Source organism: Scomber scombrus, chromosome 15, assembly GCF_963691925.1.
Source record: "Scomber scombrus chromosome 15, fScoSco1.1, whole genome shotgun sequence".
Classification (NCBI taxonomy): Eukaryota; Metazoa; Chordata; class Actinopteri; order Scombriformes; family Scombridae; genus Scomber; species Scomber scombrus.
The window spans coordinates 1,797,088-1,821,955 of NC_084984.1; the positions used below are offsets into that span (position 1 = coordinate 1,797,088).

The 24,868-nt window shown below is 40.2% G+C and overlaps 1 pseudogene; it reads right to left on the reverse strand.

Annotated features, from left to right (window-relative positions):
* LOC133995675 (V-type proton ATPase subunit B, brain isoform-like) overlaps window positions 1-24,868 on the reverse strand; it is an 86,006-nt pseudogene that overhangs the window by 13,865 nt on the left and 47,273 nt on the right.

Here is a 24,868-nt window from a genome sequence, read left to right on the forward strand (position 1 = left end):
GACAACAGGAGGGTAAAATGATCCTTTGATGAAGCCTCCTGTAAGACTTTTACTCTTTAACTTTACTTTTTACTTTTTTTTTGGTTTTGGAAACTATTCCAACCTTTACTGTCTAGATCAGATATGTCCAAACTGTTCCATAAAAGCATCGCGTCTCTGCGGGTTTCTTGTTCCAACCAATCAGCTGTCTGAAGGTCTGAGATCAGCTGATTAAATGAGTAAAGCCTGATGATGCTTCTGATTGGTTAGAAATGAAAACCTACAGACACATTATGAACCTTTATGGAATAGTTTGGAACTTCCTGCTGTAAGGAAACACAGGGAGTAAAATAGTAAGTTTGCATAACCACAATAAAACTGCTGAAACATCTTCAAGTTTACTAATATTATATTTATTAACTGAAAATAAGTAAAAGAATGAAACTGGAGAGAAAAGAATGGAAGCTACTAAGACATCAGGGTCTCTAAGGGCTAAATAATAAACACACTAACAAGAAAATAAAGGATCACTTTTACTACAGAATGAAACAGAAAACAATACGAGGCTCCCCGACTGACCACAAAACAGGAGAAAAAGAGAAGAAAAGAAAATAGCAGAGAAAACCCACAAGGCTTCCTTAAAGGTTGTCTACAAGCTAATCTGAGCTGCACCAATGTACCATCAAAAGACACAAAGCTTCAATGGTAGCAATTGGCACTGGGAGCACTGGGAGCACTGGTTCTAGGGTTGATATACAGGTGTGATGATGCAGACCTGAAACACAGAAACTCTCTTCCAAAGAAAACAAACACATCAATACATGGATTTAATGATCAGTGAGCCAATAGCATCGATGCAAATTCAACACATCGATCACACGGTGTGCACACCTCCAAACTAAATGTAAACGACGCCATGGCAACCAAAAAAAATTGTGTGAAGTTTTCCTGAGAAGCTTTTTTTCACACAGTAAACATTTCAGCAGCCGGATTATAAAGACTATCATCAAATACTGTAAACTGAGCCACACAGAGAGACATGAATGCTGCTGCTGCTGCTCGTCTTTCCTCTGTAGTTTAGAAAGAGAAGCAGAACTCTTGCTTTAATATATAACAACAACACATCTTTAATAGGATGTGAAAACTTTAAAGCTCGCTATATCAAAATGTTGCACTTTATAGTTAACAAGGAGTCTGTTTTATTAAAAACAATAGATTGTTTTCCATTTAAATGTCTGGTTGAGCTCAGAAAAAAAAAAATTATTATATTTTAGTAGCTTTTTGTGATCTGATATGAATGGAAGTGATTGTGATATCGTCTCATATCGATCGCTGCCTCCTGAATCCAATCGAAATCATATCATGGAAGACCTATGCTGCTTTTCCACTATACAGTTCTAGCTCTACTCGGCTCGGTTTGGTACCAGGAACCTTTTCCATTACTATAGTTCCTCCTCAACATGAGCGGGGTCGTCATAGCAACGCTGCATTAAACTGCCGTGACTTCGTTTTATACGCGACACAAACACATAAACAATGGAGGACATGGAGGCGATGGTGTACTTGCTGCTGTATGAGGCTTTCTGTCTCACACAAAGCAAGTTCCTTCCTTCCTTCCTCCCTTCCTTCCTTCCTTCCTTCCTTCTGTCCTTCCTGCTGCTGTATGAGGCTTTCTGTCTCACATAAAGCAAGAGAAGAGAAACCAATCTCTGTAACTCTGTTGTTGGTATTTAAAAATGCCGGGTTTGATTCTTGTGTGGGACGGCTCATGACTCTTCCAGTGACTCTCTGACCAATCAGTGGCCGGCAGTCTGTTGACGTCACATTTAGTATCGGCTCGGCTCACTTGGAACCTCGGCAGAGCAGATACTAAAAAAGCACCAGGTAACAGGTACTCCAAACTTTGGAATGAATGCCGCTGCACATTAGACAGGCCTCCTCTCTGTCTCATTTTAAAACTCTTCTTAAAACCCTCCTCTTCTCTTTGGCTTTTGACACCATGTAGAGTGTTGATTTTATGTGTATACATGCATTTTATTTTATTTTATTTTATTGCTTTTATCTTTCTATTGTGTACTTCATCTTTTTATTGTGCTTCTATTGTGTTTTCTATTTATTGTGTTTTATCTTTTGTGCAGCGCTTTGGAAACCTTGTGTTTGTTAAAATTATGCTATATAAATAAAGTGGATTGGATTAGTGCTAGAACTATGTAGTGGAAAAGCGCCATTTGTGATATCAGCAAACATCGAATCGATGTTATATATCGTATTGTGAAGAAACTTGTGATTTACCTCTAGAGAAAACTCAGTGGACGTAACAGAAACAATAAAAAAACAACTTGACCCTCCAAACTCTTTGTTAGATTATCTCTTCCTGCAGTTTTATGTTCATGTGGAGAAATGTTAACTTATCACAGCTGTACTCAACAATCAATCACAGTTTAGCAGTGTTATTCTTAGACTAGTTATACATTGATATGCATATTATATTATTATTATATTAGTGTCTCTTCTACCTAATGTTTACACGGTTATGTGTCATATTGTCTTGATCATTAAATGAACAACATGTGAAAGTTTGATGATGTTTTTTCCTCTCAGTCTGAGTCCTGGATGCATTCTTCATAATGTAGGACGAGACAATCACAGTTTGGTTGTTTATCTCACAGTTACAATAACTCAGTAATTGCCTGGTTTCCTGCATGTGTCAGCAGAGGGAGTTCAACTGTTGGGTAACAGCTCATTAGTGGTCAATCCGCTGCAGCAGAGTTACACCAATAAAGTCCCGCCTATTACTGCAGCAGTCAATCATTTCAACACCTGCAAAAAATATATATATGAAATGTGTGATTGCATGACTGCGAAGGGTGGAGAAGATTTAGATTAAGTCCTGCTGTGTGAGGCGATAAACTCCCCCGAGAAGAATTTCATACCTGTGAGGTGATGTGTATTTTAAATTAAAAAATAAATAAAAAGTAGTAAAAAAAAAGTAGTAATAATTGCGAGAGACGTCTGCCATCTGTTCCAGGTTGGTGGAATAAGATCAGTTTATTAATGTTTACAGCAGAGACTTTAATTCAAATAAATGTTCATCATAATTAATTGTTATTCTTCTTTTTTCCACAATATGAGCAAGATAGGAAAGTTATTTAATCTGCAGATATGGGTCAGTGATAAATAAGCTTTGGCAAGATGAGCAATTCAAAAATATATTAAACTAGGTTTAAAAGCAGCATCAGGATTGTTAAAATGTACATTTAGTATTTTTGTTGGTTTTATAGGAGATAAATTCAGACTAAACTCAGCGGCTCCGCAGCAAGACATCATGGAGGTCCGAGTTACGCCCAGTTCAATATAATCAATATATTAAAAAAATATCAATAAGAGAAAACTGGATCAATGTGGAATTAAGGTTTTATTGTTTTAATAATTGTTTTATAAATGGATGAATACAGAAAAAGACCTTAAACATCTTAAAAACTAGTTTTAAACGGCATCTTTTATTAGTCAGTATGAACAAGAGGAACGTGGGTCAGTAATAATAAGTGTTGGTAAGATGATGAATTCATAAATCAGTTAAACTGGTTTTAAAAGCAGCATCAGGTTTGTTAAAATGTAAATTTAGTATTTTTGTTGGTTTTATATCATTTGAAATGACATTTGCACCATTTTTTACTAAAAGTAAGACTGAATGCTCCTGAAGATGTCAAATGGTGTAACCACAAAAGAATGATAAATATTACATATTTTATCACCTACAGTGTATTTAAGTGGACTTATACTAATAATGACTTCATTTAAAACATGTAAATGTTTCCTGATCTCCATGGTTACCAGAGTAAATGTAATATTTAGAACAATTGTATTCCATTACCTTTATTTAATATAAAAGTTATAATGTAAGATCATGCCAAACTAGTTGATATGGAGTTATATTGAGAATAAAGGCTCGCGTTCAGACTGCAGGCAAATATGATTCAAATGTGATTCCTTCTCAAATCAAATTTTTAGGCCTGACTGTCCACGCTGTTTTTTAGCAAGTGTCCAAATGGGATTTGGCTCTGTTCAGACTGGGCCACATTTATGACCAATCTGACAGGTTGCTGTGGCAACGTCGTCGGAGCGGAGGCGTCATCTAGCGTGTATTGTGTGATGTCATATAACTGCAACAGCAACAGCAACAACAAACCCTCGAGCTTCGCTTGAACAGAGCCATCTCCCCAAAGATTAATTAAGAATTTGGTTTGGTCCTCTGTCCAAGGACTTTTCCACGTCCTCCATTGATATCAGCTAGCAACAACAACTGCAATAAGCGGGTCTGGTGTCGCATAGAGTGACGTAGCGTAGAGACGTAAAGAGACGTCACGGACAGTCAGAACCGATGTGAGTGTTTGGAGCTGTTCAGACTCAGACACATCTGTCCGAATGAGATTTGAAACTACCTCCCAAAGGCGGTTTCATGTGATTTATGACTGTTCAGACTTCATAAGAGCCATCTGGTTCAATCTAGATTAGATAAAAATCGGACTTTGACTTGCAGTGTGAACGCAGCCTTAGTGTTTTTATGGTTACACCACTTAGACATTTTTGCCATAATCCTCTAATATATTCTCTCAAAATGGATTAAAAGCAGAATTTTTTATGCTGGGTCCACAAAACAAGATTATATAAACTGCTATAAATGGACGATATTCAATGTTCCTATAACAGTATTTATCTCCTTCTATGTTGTGTTTTATTGTAGTTTTATTGCTTTATGAGTATATAAACTATATAAACTCAGATTTTATGGTGCTTTCATACAGTCCAAGGTCTTCCTGTTGAATCGACTCATTGTTCTGTCTGCTGCTGAAGACATCGGTGCATCACTCACACATAACAATAACAATCAGCTCCTGTGTCGTTTCCTCTCCATGTGGGTTTTCTGTGGTTGCCATGGTTACGCACGGCGAGCCGCAGCGACAGGTTGGATAAAAGTTGAACCGCCATGAACTCCAAATGCCCAACAAAGGAGGAGCAAGGAGAAGGAGGAAGATTTAAACCTTCATTAACCCTTCTGTTGTCCTCGAGTCAAGGAAGGAAGGAAAGATGGAAGGAAGGAAGGAAGGAAGGAAGAAGGAAGGAAGGAAGGAAGGAAGGAAGGAAGGAAGGAAGGAAGGAAGGAAGGAAGGAAGGAAAGAAGAAGATGGAAGGATGGAAGGAAAGAAGGAAGGAAGGAGGAAGGAAGGAAGGAAGAAAGGAGGGAAGGGAAGAAGGAAGGGAGGAAGGATGGAAGGAAGGAAGGAATTGTTCCTTCATTCTTCCCCTCCTCCCCTCTTTCTTTGCTCGCCTCCTCCATACTTCTTTCCTAACTTCTTTCCATCCTTCTTTGCTTCCTCCCTCCCTTCCTTCCTTCCTTCCTTCCTTCCTTCCTTCCTTCCTTCCTTCTTCCTTCCTTCCTTCCTCTTTCCTCCCTCCCTTCTCTCCTTCATTCCTTCCTCTTTCCCTCCCTCCCCTTCTCTCCTTCCCTTCCTTCCTCTTTCCCTCCCTTCCTCCCTCCTTACTCCTTTCCTTCAGCTTTTTTATTGTTATTTTACAGCTTCTTCTCTTGAAGCTGCTGCCTGATGCGGAGGAAGAACAGCTAAACAATGAGCTGAAACTCAACTATAAAGCTATAGTTGAGTTTCAGCTCACTATAATGAAAACATGTTATAGAAATATAATATTATAGGTAAAAAAAAACTGCAGTAGTTCAGGCGTGAAGGACTCAGTATTTTTCTGTATGTTGAAGAATGTGTGTCTGAGAGCTTTGAGAGCAGACAGGTCAGAGGAGACATGAAATCATACAACCAGAAACTAGGAGATCTTTCAATTTTTATCAATTTGAACCCTTTACATGCTGTTCAGGGTCAAATTTTACACCATACACACATTTCTATTAGCCAAACGTGTCCCAATGTGACCCACAGTATAAAAACATGGAAATAAAATGCATAATTTTTCAATTTTTGTACAGCTGATACATATTTCTGTATATGAAAATGTACAGAATTAGTCTGTTTGTTTAATAAATAAAAATAAAAATCAGCATTCAAACATGTTGTATTCTTCATATTCTATAAAATGTTCTCTGGACCATAAAATAGTGATTGTTAATGTCTTTTGTTTTGTTACATAAAAATTTATCAAATGTGTGTTAATGACTGATGGGGAATTAATGAATGAAAATTAGTGCAGAGACTAATTATGTGTCGGAATATGAACAGTATGTAAACGTTAAATATAGATAACTTTTATAAACTGTGACATTTCTTAGTTTATTTTCATAAACTACTTAAAGTGAAGAAGAAAGCTGGAAGAGTTGATTGTGTTTGTGATGTTTTACTTTTACACTCTGCAGTTTTTAGCTGTTCACTGATTTATTTTATACAATCAGCCTAAAAACGTATAAAATGAAATGAAGCTGCAGAGTAATGTGTGATTTGTACGGACTGTCCCCTTTATCCTGGTGGACGACTGCGTTCCCCTGAGGGAGCGATAGAGTCCGTGGTGTTGGGACCATCCAGTCATCTGAAGCTTACAGCAGAATCCAAATGAAGCCGGACTCCACCTGAGACGCTCAAAAGGAAACAGAGGTGATGTTTGATGTGATGTTTCCACTGAGTGAGAAGTTTCATCTGCAGCCAGAAACTGTGTGTGTGTGTGTGTGTGTGTGTGTGTGTGTGTTAAAAGCCAGTTTATGAAATATTATGACGTATATTATCAAAAACTATCACTGTGTCTCAAATATCTTCTCCTGTACTTTCTCTACACTACTTTACACTAAGCAGCACTATACTATCCCTGATGGAAACACAAAAAAAACCTAGAACTGTATAGTGAAAAGCCCCATTAGGTGAAGTTGTGCCAGAAACTTCCACCATGCTGGAAGGAAGGAAGGAAGGAAGGAAGGAGGGAAGGAAGGAGGGAAGGATGGAAGAAAGCGGGATGGAGGAAGGAAAGAAGGAAGGGAGGAAGGGTGGAAGGAAGGAAGGAAGGAAAGAAGGAGGGAAGGGAAGAAGGAAGTTAAGGAGGGAGGAACGGCGGAGGAAAGAAGGAGGATAGGAGGGAGGGAGGAAAGAAGGAACGAGGGAGGGATGGAGAAAGGAAAAGAGGAAGGGTGGAAGGAAGGAAAGAAGGACAGAGGAAAGAAGGAAGGGAGGGAAGGTAGGGGGGGAGGAAAGAAAGAGAGAAGGAGGGAGGGGGGAAGGACATACTGAAGGAAGGAAGGAAGGAAGGAAGGAAGGAAGGAAGGAAGGAAGGAAGGAAGGAAGGAAGGAAGGAAGGAAGGAAGGAAGGAAGGAAGGGACAGTCAAAACAGACGGGGTCAATTTGACCCGGGGAGGACGACACAAAGGTTAAACAGCGCTTCATTAGTCCTGTTAGCAAAACTTTGAGCATTGGGCTCTGAGATGATCACATGTCTCACAGTGTTGATCTGCAGATAAAATAAATAATAATCCAGGTTAATGGCAGCAGCTGTTCTGACATTTAAAATAAGTTGCAGAGAAATTTCAGGACCCAAAAACAAAAAAAGAGGTGATGATGTTCAGACACCAAACATCTGTCAGCATGTTGAGCAGCTGCAGACGTGTTAAATATGCTGTAAAACAAGACAAATGTTGGTAAGTATAAATGTAGTGAGCTGAAGAAACAGATGTTCAGCTGCTGAAATGTTTCCAGCTGAGACCAAATGTTTGTTCTGATCTAACGGGAGCGCCGGCTTCTTGTTTAAGGAGAGTAATTACATGCACATCACGTAGGTGAAAGACTATTAAAAGCAGTAATTAATGAAAATCTGCCTGCATGCTCACTATAAGCCACAGAACTTAAAGGAGCAGTGTGCAGAATTTAGCAGCATTTAGCAGAATGGATTATAGTATATATATATAGTATGTTTTAACAGTTCTTTCTTTCCTCCCTCCTTCTCTCTTTTCTTCCTTCCTTCCTTCCCTTGCTCCCTTCCTTCTTCCCTCCTTCCCTCCTTCTCTCTTTCTTTCCTTCCTCTCTCTTTCCTCCCTCCATCCTCTTTTCTTCCTTCCTTCCTTCTCTTGCTCCCTTCCTTCTTTCCTCCCTCCCTCCTTCTCTCTTTCTTTCCTTCTTTCCTTCCTTCCTTCCTTCCCTTCCTTCTTTCCTCCCTCCTACCTCCCCCCTTTTCTCCCCCCCTCCTTCCTTCTTTCTTCCCTCCCTCTTACCTTCCTTCCTTCCTTATTTCCTCCGTTCTTCTTTCTGTTCCTTCCTCCCTTTCCTCCCTTCATTCCTCCCTCTGTTACTTCCTTCCTTATTTCCTTCCTTCCTCCTTTCCTTCCTTCTTCCTCCCTTCCTTCCTCTACTCGAGGACAACAGGAGGGTTAATTAGTGTTTAATTACCTGAAAATAAGAATCATTGTGTTTTTGAGACTTTATATCTACAGAGGGAGCTGCTCCTCTTCTACAGATGCCGCCATGTTTCTACAGAAGCCCAGAAAGGACAAACCATCTGGCTCTAGAGAGAATATTTCACAAGATTCACGAGAGGGACCCAACTGCAGTTAAGATGACTGACAAGGGTGCCGCCATATATCTAATCTATGTCGGAAGTCCGGAAGTTTCTTCTTCGTGTAATGTATTGCTTTTTCGGCGTCCATAATACATCCATGGTCCATATCATATAAATATGAACTAGATGAAATTACACCAAGAAAATCAACTCATAGATTAATTATATTTACAAATATGTGTGTGTGAAGATGTGGGAACAGAAAGCCAAGAGGGGAAGTTACAAAATATGTTTTTCATACTTCAGTGCAAATGATTAATGTATTTCATATTTCTGATTCAGACCTTTGGGTGAAAATATAGAAACTCTCTTTTGGAGAAGGAAGGAATCTGCACTGTGACTCTTTATTCTCTTGTTTCTATCTGTTTTATTCTATTTTAGCTTCATTTTATTCCCAATTTAACACCTTTAATTGTATTTGTGTTGCTTTTATCTTCTGTATGTAAAGCACTTGAATTGCCTCGTTCTCCTCTCCTCTTCTTCTTAGCGAGCTGATGTGAACTTCGAGCATCTTTCCATCCAAGGTCCTCCAGTTGGAAGCTGAGTGTGGCCTGACTGCAAAACATCCACATAAAAATATGTCTGCAACAGGAAAAGCTCAGCATGAAAGGTTTGGTCCACTGCTGCAGAAACACTGTGATAAAAAACTTCACTTTAACCCTCCTGTTGTCCTTGAGTCAAGGAAGGAAGGGAGGAAGAAGGAAGGAAGGAGGGAGGTAGGAAGGAGGGAAGGAAGGGAGAAGGACGGAAGGATGGAAGGGAGGAAGAAGGAAGGAAAGGAAGGAGGAAGGAAGGAAGGAAGGATGGAAGGGAGGAAGAAGGAAAGGAGGGAGGAAGGAAGGAAGGAGGGAGGGAGGAAGGGAGGAAGGGAGGAAAGGAAAGAAGGAAGGGAGGAAAGGAAAGAAGGAAGGGAGGAAGGAAAGGAAGGAAGGTCGGAGGAAAGAAGGAAGGAAGGAAGGAAGGTGGGAGGGAGGGAAGGAGGGGGGAGAAAGGAAAAGAGGAAGAGAGGAAGGTAAGGGGAGAAAAGAAAGAGAGAAGGAGGGAGGGAGGAAGGAAAGGAGGAAGGAAAGAAGGAAGGGAGGGAAGGACAGAAGGATGGAAGAAAGGGGATGGAGGAAGGAAAGAAGGAAGGGTGGAAAGAGAGAGGAACGAAAGAAAGAGAGAAGGAGGGAGGGAGGAAAGAAGGAACAGTCAAAACAGACGGGGTCAATTTGTCCCGGGAGGACGACAGGAAGGTTAAACAGCGCTTCATTCGTCCTGTTAGCAAAACTTTGAGCATTTGGCCGCGACTCTGGAAAAACACTGTGTCACCTTTTCACTTTAATTATCCTGCTCAGTGACACCGTGCACATCCACACAGGAAGCAATGCCGAGCCACGTTTTGTGCTCTGCCTTTGAAGGAGAGAAGTGGAGGTGAATTTAGAAAAAGCAGGGATCAGTTTTTAAGACAACGACAGACAGACAGAGAGAGGGAGGGACGTATTAAGACGGAGACGGGTCGGGAGGGTGAAAGTGATTAGACGCTGAATCCTGTCTGACTGAGATGGGACCGAGAACAAAGGCAGAAACAGACATGCAGGCCTTAGAGCGGAGCCGATATACCGCGGCAGCTTTCAACCGCTGATAAGGACGAGCACAGGTGGGACGATGGAGGGGGGAGAGAAGGAGGAGAGAGGAGGAGGAGAGAGGAGAGGAGAGGAGAGGAGAGGAGAGGAGAGGAGAGGAGAGGAGAGGAGAGGAGAGAAAGGAGAGAAGAGGATAGAGGAGAGGAGAGGAGGAGGAGAGTGGAGAGGAGAGGGGAGGAGAGAGAGGAGAGGAGAGAAAGGAGAGAAGAGGATAGAGGAGAGGAGAGGAGGAGGAGAGAGGAGAGGAGAGGAGAGGGGAGAGAGGAGAGGAGAGGAGAGGAGAGAGAGGAGAGGAGAGAAAGGAGAGAAGAGGATAGAGGAGAGGAGAGGAAGAGGAGAGAGGAGAGGAGGAGGAGAGAGGAGAGGAGAGAGAGGAGAGAGGAGGATTCCTGATACTGAGAAGCTGTCTCATGCTGTGTAACAGCTGCAGACACACACACACACACACAAACACACCTGGGAAAAAGTTGCAAATGCAAACCACCTGCAGACTGCCAGGATGAGAGGAAGGATTTGTCTTTCAGGTCTTGTTGTTTACTGTTTGCATGAAGCCGACTTTTAAATTTGTAAAGTTAGTTTTAGTTTGACACACACACACACACACACACATTATTACATCTGCTGAGAATGAAAATACACAAAGAAAGAAGGGAGGAATTATATTTATATGAAAAAACCAGGTGGGGAGTTCTGGTCCTCTGAAATGATGCCAACGCGGAAGTAACTTAAAACTGCATTCTATCAAAAGGCCACCAGGGGGCGACTGTTTTGGTGTCAAAAGGACTTCCGTCTCTATACAAGTCAATGGAGAATTCACCAACTTCTCACTTGATTTCTAACCTCAGTAAACGTTTTCAAAATGTGTTTATGGTCTCAATCGCTAGTTTAAAGCCTTCTTCAATGCAGTATGATGTTCATTTGGGACATTTTGGCCTCCCTGATTTTATATGTGACGATAAAGCAGGGTATGCATTAGGGCGTGGCTACATCGTGATTGACATGTTGATTGGTTCACAGGTTCAGGAGGGCGCCTCATGCTCCTCCTGATGCCCATATAAGTAGAATCCGTGATTTTATTTTTCCCAGCATGCACCTGAAATTTTCAAGATGGCGCTGCTCAGATCCGATACTATTGGCCTCCGAGCAGCAGTCCACAAACCAATGTGTGACGTCAAGGATGTTACGTCCATTTATTATATACAGTCTATGTATAAAACCAACAAAAATACTAAATGTACATTTAAACAAACCTGATGCTGCTTTTAAAACTAGTTTTAACATATTTTTGAATTGATCATCTGCCAACACTTATTTGTCACCAGGTGTTACATTAAGGATGATTTACATGTAATATGTAACAGTGAGGCTTCATCTACCTGGTAAAGTGATGGATTTTTCATTTGGTCTTTTTTACTTAAATGTAAATTTATTCAGCTGTGACAAGACATTTACAGCAAGAGACACAATGATCATACAGTATCTGACAGAGAGAGAGAAGCAGCAGTGAGTTAAAATGGTTTATTGAAGAGGTAGAAAAAGAAATGTTCTGTTTGTTCACAGGCGGCTTCACTGATGGGTTTTAAAACTTGTTTTGTTGTTCATGTTTTAAAGTCCTACAGCTTCATATCTGCTCTGTAAATCTGTAAATCGTTTGTCCTGTTGGGATCATTTTATATTTTTAAATCTTTAACTTCATGATGGCGCTCTCTAGTTTTACATTGTTTTGATTAAACACTGTTGCATCATCATCCAGATTAGAGAAACTTCATTAATCCTCCAATGGAGAAACTCATTTATCACCAAACAGTTCATTCATCCAACCAGTGTTGAGGTCGTACTTTACTTTATTACTTCCTGTCTATAGTAATTAATTACTTGTTACATTACTTTTGCGTTACTCCTTAGCAACGCCTGCGATGTTGTTTCATTCGATCGTTTTGTTGATTTTTTTGGTTGAATGTTTCTGGTGTGATCAGCGCTAACATCTGTTTGTCTGTCTGGATGCAACATCTGGATTTTTGGTTTTGGTTTATCTCCTGCAGCTGCTGTTTGAATGAGACTTGTAAACCTGTTGTAGAGAAGAGTAAGAGTGCTACCTGGAACTATTGAATACATTATAAAGATGGTGCTCTTTGGCTAAGGGCTGAAACAACATTGAAAATAGGAATTTTCCAAGATGAGTCCATTGTTTGCTTGTGTGTTTGATGTTTGATCTTCTTCTTCTATAGAGATTCCTCCTCCCATGCTGTTCACCTGTATTTTGTATTCAGTGTTTTGGTTTCCCTGTCTGGGTCTGGCTTTCTTTGTCAGAGTCTACCACTGGCTAATTGTTGATTGTCCACACCTGTTAGATGTCACATGTTTTTTAACCTGACTTATTGCAGATTCATTGTTCACTTCCTGATGAAAGCTCCTCAGCCGAAACGCGTAGAAGTACAGTTTTAAATATGTACTGCCCTTAAAATAAAAAAACATTTTATCTTTTCAAAGATGAGTGCCTTGGTGTCTTCCTATGTTCACTGTTGTAAAGTGTATCAGATATGAAGGAATAAATAAATAAAAAGTAAAACATAACATTATAGATAATAATTGAAAAACTTGTGTAACACAAGTAATACCGCATTTGTTTGTTTAGTAAATGTAATGTGATAACTGACTGTAGACACTGTAACAAGTTATAGATAAATGTAATGTGATTACAGTAACGCTACAAAACAATCAATGTATTAATTAAATGGTCATTTTACCATTTGAATCAAAACCCATCTTTAAACCTCCTGTTGTCCTCAAGTCAAGGAGGGAAGGGAGGAAGAAGGAAGGAAAGGAGGAAGGGAGGGAGGAGAGAAGAAAGGAGGGAGGGAGGAAGGAGAGAATGAAGGGGGGAAGAAGGAAGGAAAGGAGGGAGGGAGGAAGGAAGGCAGGAGAGAAGGAAAGGAGAGAGGGAGGGAGGAAGGGAGGAAGAAATAAAGAAAGGACGAAGGAAGGAAGGAAGGAAGGAAGGAAGGAAGGAAAAAGGAAGGAAAGGAGGAAGGAAGGAAAGGAGGAAGGAAGAAAAGGAGGGAGGAAAGGGAAGAAGGACGGAGGATAGAAGTAAGGAAGGAAGGAATGTAGGAGGGAGGAAGGAAGAGAGGAAAGAAAAGAAGGAAGGGAGGAAGGTAGGAGGGAGGGAGGAAAGAAGGAAGGAAGGAAAGAAGGACAGAGGAAAGAAGGAAAGAAGGAAAGTAGGAAGGAAGGAAACAGTCAAAACAGACGGGATCAATTTAACCCGAGAGGACGACATGAAGGTTAAACCGAACTTTCACTGAGGCTGTAAAATGACTCAGATACATTTACACATCTTCACAAGCAACATTAAAAAGTCTGAAGACACTTTAACAGTTTTGTTTACAGCAAACTGAGAATGAAAAACTATTTTACTTCAAAGAGAAATGACGGATGGATTACACGCCATTATCACAAACCGTAACAACACAGCGGCTCGTCAGTCAGTCGGAGGAAGACGATGAACGACGGCTCAGGAAGTCGACTTCAGAACTTTTAATCCTCCACTTCAGCATTTATATGAAGTTTTCCTCCTCACTGCCAAATGGAAACCACCATGAAGTTTTCATTAGTGTTTTTTTTAGTGAAATATCTCCAGAGTGTAAAGTCCACGTTTCTGCACATGCTGCCCGAGGGGGAATTACCCAGAGTTCATAGCGGCTGTGACGTTAAACGCAGGGGGGGGGGGGGAGCCCGAAGGCAACGCCATGCAGATTTATTTATGAAGCCGGTTTCATTCACGCTGCTGCACTGAGACGTTAAAACAACACAATACAACATTAATACACAACTGGGAAAAGAGATGAATGAAATAAATACGAACAGAAGAATATAAATAATAGGGTGTTTCATGCCTGTGTGTTCAGATCTGACTGATTTATGACTCCTTTTGTCCATGTTTCATGCAGGCGGGGAGCTCCGGTCCTCTGAAATGAGGCCAACGCGGAAGTAACTTTAAACTGCATTCTATCAAAAGGCCACCAGGGGGTGACCGTTTTGGTGTCAAAAGGACTTCCGTCTCTATACAAGTCAATGGAGAATTCACCAACTTCTCACTTGATTTCTAACCTCAGTAAACGTTTTCTAAATGTGTTTATGGTCTCAATCGCTAGTTTAAAGCCTTCTTCAATGCAGTATGATGTTCATTTGGGACATTTTGGCCTCCCTGATTTTATATGTGACGATAAAGCAGACACACGCACGCACACACACACACACGCACGCACACACGCACGCACACACACACACAAACACACACACACACACACAAACACACACACAAACACACACACACATACTTAATAGACACTAAACACTATCAAGGACATAAAACCCTTCTTTACAGTTGATCATTGAGCGATATGAACTTTCTTTTTTCTTTGTGAGACTTTAAGAAACATAAGTTCATTGACTTTCACTGGCTGCAGCACATTAACACATGCTGTCACCTACACTGCAGTTATACAACCACTTATGTTGATATATGTGGTAAAGGTGTGTAAGCAGTCAATGAGGTTTCTTAGTGTCCATGTGGTTTAGTCAAATTTAAAGGGTTAAAATGTGAAAATAAACGTATGAATAACTTCACACATTCTTTTTTTTTATGGACCCAGCATCAAATTTCTGCTTTTAATCCATTTAGAGAGAATATATTAGAGGATTATGGCAAAAATGTCTAAGTGGTGTAACCATAAAAACTTTGTACCAAATAATTCAACTTGCTTAAAAACAGTAAATTCTCAATAAAACACCATATCAACTAGTTTGGCATGATCTTACATTATAACTTTTATATTAAATAAAGGTAATGGAATACAATTGTTCTAAATATTACATTTACTCTGGTTACCATGGAGATCAGGAAACATTTACATGTTTTAAATGAAGTCATTATTAGTATAAGTCCACTTAAATACACTGTAGGTGGTAAAATATGTAATATTTATCATTCTTTTGTGGTTACACCATTTGACATTTTCAGGAGCATTCAGTCTTACTTTAATATATTGATTATATTGAACTGGGTGTAACTCGGACCTCCATGATGTCTTGCTGCGGAGCCGCTGAGTTCAGTCTGAATTTATCTCCCATAAAACCAACAAAAATACTAAATGTACATTTTAACAAACCTGATGCTGCTTTTAAAACTAGTTTTGAACATATTGTTGAATTGATCATCTTGTTAAAACTTATTTGCCACCGACCCTTTAACAGAAGTGTGTGATTTGAGTCACATCACATGACTTTATTCTTGAAATATAACTCTCTCATGGCATTATGACATGTGTTTGTTTTCTATTCTATTATACTGTAAAGAACCGTGAAGTAAAAATGTATTTCAGGAAACTCCTAAATTGCTCCTAAAAGTCGTCGTACGAAACGCAGCGAGGGTTAAAGTCAAACGGCGCCGCAGTTCTACATCAGTGTTCTGAAACAGGAGAGAAGCTGCTTAATGGAGGAAAAAGAGATTTCAAAACGTTTTCAAAATATGTTTATGGTCTCAATCGCTAGTTTAAAGCCTTCTTCAATGCAGTATGATGTTCATTTGGGACATTTTGGCCTCCCTGATTTTATATGTGACGATAAAGCAGGGTATGCATTAGGGCGTGGCTACGTCGTGATTGACAGGTTGATTGGTTCACAGGTTCAGGAGGGCGCCTCATGCTCCTCCTGATGCCCATATAAGTAGAATCCCTGTTTTTATTTTTCCCAGCAGGCACCTGAAATTTTCAAGATGGCGCTGCTCAGATCGAAACTATTGGCCTCCGAGCAGCAGTCCACAAACCAATGGGTGACGTCACGGATGTTACGTCCATTATATATACAGTCTAGTCAGTCAGTAATCACATTACAGTTACTAAACAAACAAATATTGTGTTACTTGTGTAAAGGAAAAATGTACCTCAGCATGTGTTGAGTTTTTTTTACCTCCTAAAACACCATCAGCCAAAATGTAAAAAATACCTCACTTTATATGAATCTGTTAATTCATCCATTAATAAACTCCTCAGAAGCCCATAGAAATGTTCTATCATTAATAAATAAGCGTTTTTCCCAAAAATGTTGCTCTGTTTTTCTTGTGTGCCGGTTCCATTCCCACATCATTTATTTCCCCTTTAATAAAAGGATAGAAACCTGTAGCAAAACCGCTAAATCTCACTGATACAGAGGTTCAGTAAAGGGAATAACTTCTAAATAAATCATGCTTCCTTAAATAATTGATGTAATAACGGAGCTAGGGTAGGAATGAGAGAGTTGTCTTTGAAGGGTTAGGTTCTCACTCCACCTGCCAGTAGATTTTAACTCACGTACAGAAAGAAACGAAGGCTAAATTATCTCCTTGGTTTTTATTTTATACAGTTTATTGTGTCTTGAGTTATGTGACAGAAAGATCTGCTGAATACTTTATCACAACCTTCACAGAGGTTTAAAGAAAACTGCAAAAATCCACATTATTCTACAGCTTTTATTCACGCCTAAATCCTGCAGACAATGAACACACACACACACACACACACACACACACACACACACAAACACACACGCACACACACACACACACACACACACACACACGCTCTCACACACACACACACACACACACACAAGCACACACGCACACACACACACATACACACGCACGCACACACACACACACGCACGCACACACGCACGCACACACACACACACAAACACACACACACACACACAAACACACACACAAACACACACACACATACTTAATAGACACTAAACACTATCAAGGACATAAAACCCTTCTTTACAGTTGATCATTGAGCGATATGAACTTTCTTTTTTCTTTGTGAGACTTTAAGAAACATAAGTTCATTGACTTTCTCTGGCTGCAGCACATTAACACATGCTGTCACCTACACTGCAGTTATACAACCACTTATTTTGATATATGTGGTAAAGGTGTGTAAGCAGTCAATGAGGTTTCTTAGTGTCCATGTGGTTTAGTTTAAATTTAAAGGGTTAAAATGTGAAAATAAACGTATGAATAACTTCACACATTCTTTTTTTGTGGACCCAGCATCAAATTTCTGCTTTTAATCCATTTAGAGAGAATATATTACAGGATTATGGCAAAAATGTCTAAGTGGTGTAACCATAAAAACTTTGTACCAAATAATTCAACTTGCTTAAAAACAGTAAATTCTCAATAAAACACCATATCAACTAGTTTGGCATGATCTTACATTATAACTTTTATATTAAATAAAGGTAATGGAATACAATTGTTCTAAATATTACATTTACTCTGGTAACCATGGAGATCAGGAAACATTTACATGTTTTAAATAAAGTCATTATTAGTATAAGTCCACTTAAATACACTGTAGGTGGTAAAATATGTAATATTTATCATTCTTTTGTGGTTACACCATTTGACATTTTCAGGAGCATTCAGTCTTACTTTACTAGTCTTACTTTAATATATTGATTATATTGAACTGGGTATAACTCGGACCTCCATGATGTCTTGCTGCGGAGCTGCTGAGTTCAGTCTGAATTTATCTCCTATAAAACCAACAAAAATACTAAATGTACATTTTAACAAACCTGATGCTGCTTTTAAAACTAGTTTTGAACATATTGTTGAATTGATCATCTTGTTAACGCTTATTTGCCACCGACCCTTTAACAGAAGTGTGTGATTTGAGTCACATCACATGACTTTATTCTTGAAATATAACTCTCTCATGGCATTATGACGTGTGTTTGTTTTCTATTCTATTATACTGTAAAGAACCGTTAAGTAAAAATGTATTTCAGGAAACTCCTAAATTGTTCCTAAAAGTCGTCGTATGAAACGCAGCGAGGGTTAAAGTCAAACGGCGCCGCAGTTCTACATCAGTGTTCTGAAACAGGAGAGAAGCTGCTTAATGGAGGAAAAAGAGATCATATAATAACAATCTTTCTGCAGCTTTGAGGTTAATGTGGCCTTTGTGACTCGGCTCCATTAGACTCAGCTTCTCCTGCAGCAGCGAACAAACAACACAAAGCTGCTCAGAGACACGAAGTTAGACGCTTTAAAACATCCTCAACAGAGCCGATATCTAATAATAATCAATTCATATTTAACATTCGTGTCCTCCCGGGTCAAACTGACCCTGTCTGTTTGACTGTTCCTTCTTTCCTTCCTCCAATCCTCTTTCTTCCTTCCTTCTTTCCTCCCTTATTTCTTTCTTTCCTTCCCTCCTTCCTTCCTTTCCTTCCTTCCTCCCTTCCTCCCTCCTTCTCTCTTTCTTTCCTCCCCCCTACCTTCTTCCCTTCCTTCTTTCCTTCCTTCCTTCCTCCCTCCTTTCCTTCCTTCTTCCTCCCTTCCTTCTTCCCTCCTTTCCTTCCTTCTTCCTCCCTTCCTTCCTCCCTCCTTTCCTTCCTTCCTCCATTCCTTCCTTCCATTCCTTCCTCCCTTCCTCCTTTCCTGCCTCCTTTCCTTCCTTCCTTCTTCCTTCCTTCATCCTCCCTTCCTTCCTTCCTCCCTCCCCTCCGTCTTCCTCCCTTCCTTCCTCCTTTCCTCCCTCCTTTCCTTCCTTCTTCTTCCTTCTTTCCTTCTTCCTCCCTTCCTTCTTCCCTTCTTTCCTTCCTTCTTCCTCCCTTCCTTCCTCCCTCCTTTCCTTCCTTCCTTTTCCCCCCTTCCTTCCTCCCTCCTTTCCTTCCTTCATCCTCCCTTCCTTCCTTCCTCCCTCCCCTCCGTCTTCCTCCCTTCCTTCCTCCTTTCCTCCCTCCTTTCCTTCCTTCTTCTTCCTTCTTTCCTTCTTCCTCCCTTCCTTCTTCCCTTCTTTCCTTCCTTCTTCCTCCCTTCCTTCCTCCCTCCTTTCCTTCGTTCCATTCCTTCCTCCCTTCCTTCTTTCCTCCGTCCTTCTTTCCTTCCTTTCCTTCCTCCCTTCCTTCCTTCTTCCTCCCTTCCTTCCTCCCTCCCTTCCTTCCTTCTTCCTCCCTTCCTTCCTCCCTTCCTTTCTCCCTTCCTCCCTTCCTTCCTTCTTCCTTTCTTTCCTCCCTTCCTTCCTTGACTCGAGGACAACAGGAGGGTTAAAACATCCTGATATTTAATACTAATCGATCAATATTTAATATTTAATCGTTGGAGGAGGTAATCACGTCTTAATGTCTGAATCACGGCTCTAAAGACCAACTGAAAACTAAAAAAGTGATCCATCACCCTGAATGAACCCATTAATAACCAATCAATCACTGAGAATGAGAAGTTAACGATCCCATTATGAAACGTAGCATCAGAATTTTAATATCGGCGCAATAAACTTGTGAGACGTTTGCCTCGTTAGTTTTATATTAATGTCAGCGTTTCCCTTTGCTAACGAGAAGAAGTACGATGCCGACCTCACTTTACTCTGTCAGAGAAAACTTTGACCCAAGTTACATTCTGCTTTATTTTAATCACTGCTTATAACAAACAGACATATGAAGCTTAGCGAAAGTTCAGACAGGAAGTCCACCTTTTTGTTTGCTCACATCATAGTTTTATTTCTCATTCTTTAGTCATCCTGATCCTTCTTACAGCTCATACTGATCTCTGTCAAAGCTCATATTTTCCTTGCTGTTATTTCTGGAGCATCAATTGACACATCAGCTGTTCACATCACCTGGTCAAGTCTAACCAATAGCACGGTAACACGCCTTCATTGTCAGCCTATCATATTGCAGCTGTCTGTTTAAATGTTCTCCCTCTCTGCTCAGGTGCTCTCTTGATGCTGTTCCTCCCCATCACCACCCAGTCTGCAGATTCCTCAAAGCAACACTTCAACTTCATCAGCTGATCAGTTTCAGCCTCAAGATGACTTTGTTGTGATTTGGCCCGAGATTGATTGATCGCAGTCATCAGCACCACCAGCAGTGTCTGGACTCCATGGGGGGATCTATCATGTTGCTGCTCAGGACTTTTATTATACCTAATCATTAATATCATCTGCATAATAAACATTATTTTAATCATTCTCTGGTCTCTCCTGATTGAAATAGAAGTGCAGTGAAATGCTTCCGATGGGTCTAAAATACGGGAGAAACACGGAGTGTTGGCAGCTGTATGGAAATACACATGCGCTGCTTTTTGCAGACTGTTTCTTTACAACGTTGCACAACGGTAAATTACAAAAAATCGTTTTGCCCCGATTTTATTAGTTTTGAGATCGTTTGGCCCCAAAATCATGAAATCAGGATCACATTTCGATTGATTGAGCAGCCAGTAAAACTCTGAACTACTCACCAGTTGGGTCGGTGTGAACACACTCACAATATGAAGAACAGAAGAAGAGATTTGAGACACAACAGATATACTGAACTTACTTCTACATCCAGCAGTTACTGATCAATATTATCATTGATTATGAATCGTGTTTCTGTCCTCTAAATGGATTAAAAACAGAAAGTTGATGCTGGGTCCACAAAAAAAGAATGTGTGCAAGTTATTCATACATTTATTTTCACATTTTAACCCTTTAAATTTAAACTGAACCACATGGACACTAACATAGTGGAGCATTTAGATATTTCAGGAGTTGGTAGAGAGTAAAAACAGAGCTAACAGAGAGAATATTGGACTTTACATTCAGCAGCTGGACAGAAACACGATGAACTAATGAATGATAATGTTGATCAGTAACTGCTGGATGTGGAGATAAGTTCAATATGTCAACTTAAAACATGATGACTCAGCGATTTGGTGGATAAATCATCAGTTTCTGCAGGTTTTAAAGGCCTTCATAGTGGACCTCACCTCAGATAAACCTTTTTTTTATCATCACCAGACTAAACTTTGATCAACAGCGATAGATTCAAACTCAAATGTCACATTGAGCAACACTTTGCACAGCTCAAGCCTGCATTGATAAAGTCTTGAAAACAAACCTTGGCTCTGTAACACAGGACGGATCTCAATGCAGAGTCCTTTCAGCTGAATCTTTGATATCGTACCTCGGGCGAAGCATAGATCACGGGCATTATCGCAGATAAGCGCGAGACAGAAAATGAATACGCTGCCGGAAGAAAAATGAAAAAGGCAGAAAAAAAAGAGGCCATGAGAAAGATTTCATATCTTCCCTCTCCTGAGCAAGAGTGCAGCCTGCTAGAAAAGAACTATATTTATTCCAAAATTAACACAATGATCTATTCAGAAACTCAATTTTAACTCAATTAAAGCTCCTCTCCCTGTCGGTCATGCCTTTGTTGCAGTAATTGTCAGTCTCGGCTTCTCAGACTGGAGTTCTTTGAACATGAATCGCGCTGGAGCTCAAACCTTCAGCAGAGCGAGAGGGGGACGTTTTAATTCAGCCACACAAGGGGAAGAGAAACCATGACAGAGGAGCAGGTAGGAGTGGGTTAGAGCCTGCAGCCAGCACAGCCAAACACTCATATATATATATTATAGTATTTAAATATATATATATATAATAGTATTTCAATATATATATATGTATGTAGCAGGGGAGAAAGAACACACACACACATACATTAACACACACATTAACACACACACACACACACACAGACACACACACACACACACACATATACATTAACACACACACACACAAAACACACACACAGACACACACACACACACACACACACACACACATACAGACACACACACACACACATACAGACAAACACATTAACACAAACACACACACAGACATACACACACATTAACACACACACATTAACACACACACACATACAGACACACACACACACACACACACACACACAGACAGACACACACATTAACACAAACACATTAACACACACACACATACACATACAGACACACACACATTAACACACATTAACACACACACATACAGACACACACAGACACACACACACACATTAACACACACACACACACACACACACACACACACACACATACAGACACACACACACACACACACACACACACACACACACATACAGACACACACACACACACACACACACACACATTAACACACACACACACACACACACACACACACACACACATACAGACACACACACACACACACCCACAGAGCTGCAGAGGAAAGCGAGACTATGCAAATCGTCGAGCTAATGAATTTCTGAATTCCTGCCTTGGCTCCTGTGATGGTAATGAGCTTATTTTGGCATGAGCTCATAGAGGAGAGAGGAAATGAACACACAGACACACACACACACACACACACACACACACACACACACACACACACACACACACACACACACACACACACACACACACACACACAGTGATCTAAGCCGAAACACAATCTCCTGCTGACAGTAGCTCATCATCACACCTCCTCCATCGTGTCTGTGTCACCTGTGTAAACCTGTTAGCACGTGTAGAGGAAAACCAAGATGAGATATTTATCGTTTATCTACGCTGGTTTTATTCATTTCTCCTGGCGGCTGAGTGTTTGTTCGGACCCAGCACACAGGTGGAATCACAGGTGTTTAATCCTAAATGACTCCACACACACCAACTCAAACATTTCAGCTTTTATTTGGGGTGAAAATAAACTCTACAGCAGGAATACATTATTTACTTTATCAGCTAATCTGTTCATCATATGTGTAACACACTGCATAGATTTAAAAATAAGATGATTAACAAATATAAAACTGAAGCATAAATATTATTGTATATATGAACGTTGTATTGGATTACTTTATGTATAAGGACCTTGGTGCTTTTGGGGATATATAACCATGCATATATAAAGAAATATGTGTTCATATCATAGACTGTATATAAAATGGACGTAACAGCCGTGACCTCACCCATTGGTTTGTGGACTGCTGCTCGGAGGCCAATAGTTTCGGATCTGAGCAGCGCCATCTTGAAAATTTCAGGTGCATGCTGGGAAAAATAAAATCACGGATTCTACTTATATGGGCATCAGGAGGAGCATGAGGCGCCCTCCTGAACCTGTGAACCAATCAACCTGTCAATCACGACGTAGCCACGCCCTAATGCATACCCTGCTTTATCGTCACATATAAAATCAGGGAGGCCAAAATGTCCCAAATGAACATCATACTGCATTGAAGAAGGCTTTAAACTAGCGATTGAGACCATAAACACATTTTGAAAACGTTTACTGAGGTTAGAAATCAAGTGAGAAGTTGGTGAATTCTCCATTGACTTGTATAGAGACGGAAGTCCTTTTGACACCAAAACGGTTGCCCCCTGGTGGCCTTTTGATAGAATGCAGTTTTAAGTTACTTCACGTTGGAGAAGATAATTTGTGTTTTAAACAATTCATCAATTACCAAAAAAAATAAAAGAAACAATAACATCAATAAGAAATAAGAGATCCAGATCATTTGTTCATGATATCTGATTGTAATGAACCTGCATTAATAAAGAACTTATTAAAAAAAATATGATCCAACAGCACAGATTGTAATTTAATAAAGCAGGTTTATTCTCTGTTATAAGTGAAATATAAAACCCTCCACAGAGCTGATATCGACCAATCACACGGCTTGTTTTTCCTCATCCTGTGTTCACATCTTTCTTTAAATCTATCTTCATGTTTCTGAACACAGAAACGATCCCAAAGGTTTATATTCTGACTCCAGTTCACAGTTTTTACGCTTCCATCATGTTTAAGTTGTTATTTTGGTGCACCGCCAGGAATACTACAATACCCATGAGCCTCGGCTGCTGTTGCCACGGAGAAGAAGACTAATGGTGTTAATGACTTCACATGTCGACTGTTTCTTCTGAAAATGTGTCAAAATGAACTCCAGTGGAAATGATCACATGTTGTAACTTTGGTGAAACTGCAGAGAAGAACTTATAAATATATTTATGTATTTAACCCTCCTGTTGTCGTCAGGTCAAGGAAGGACAGGAGGAAGGGAGGAAAGAAGGAAGGAAGGAAGGAAGGGAAGGAAGGAAAGGAAGGAAGGAAGGAAGGAAGGAAGGAAGGAAGGAAGGAAGGAAGGAAGGAAGGAAGGAAGGAAGGAAGGAAGGAAGGAACATGTTTTTTGATTTAAGAATGAATAATTTTCTGATGATTCAACCAGGAAAGGTTCATGTGGCTCCAAACTGTAGAAGAGAGAAAACTGTGACTCACTAACATGAATGGGACCCAAAATATCTCCAACTTAACAATTCAGTAATGCATAACAGTGAGAGAGGGACTGTTTTTATTGTTTAGAGGGTCGAGTGTTTACCAGAGCTGAATAAACATTGTGTTTGAGTGGTTTAACCTTCGTGTCGTCCTCCTGGGTCTAATTGACCCCGTCTGTTTTGACTGTTCCTTCTTTCCTCCCTTCCTTCATTCCTTCTGTCCTTCCTTCCTCCCTCCCTCATTCTTTCCTTCCTTCCTTTCCTCCCTTTCTCCTTCCCTCCTTGTCTCTTTCTTTCCTCCCCCCTACCTTCCTCCCTTCCTTCTTTCCTCTGTCCTTCTTTCCTTCCTTTCTCCCTCCCTTCCTTCCTTCCTTCTTTCCTCTGTCCTTCCTTCCTCCCTTTCTTCTTTTCTTTTACTCCCTTCCGTCCTTCCTCCTTTCCTTCCTTCCTTCCTTCCCTCCATCCTTCCCTTCTTCCTTCCTTCCTCCCTCCTTTCCTTCCTTCCTTCCTTCCCTCCATCCTTCCCTCCATCCTTCCCTTCTTCCTTCCTTCCTT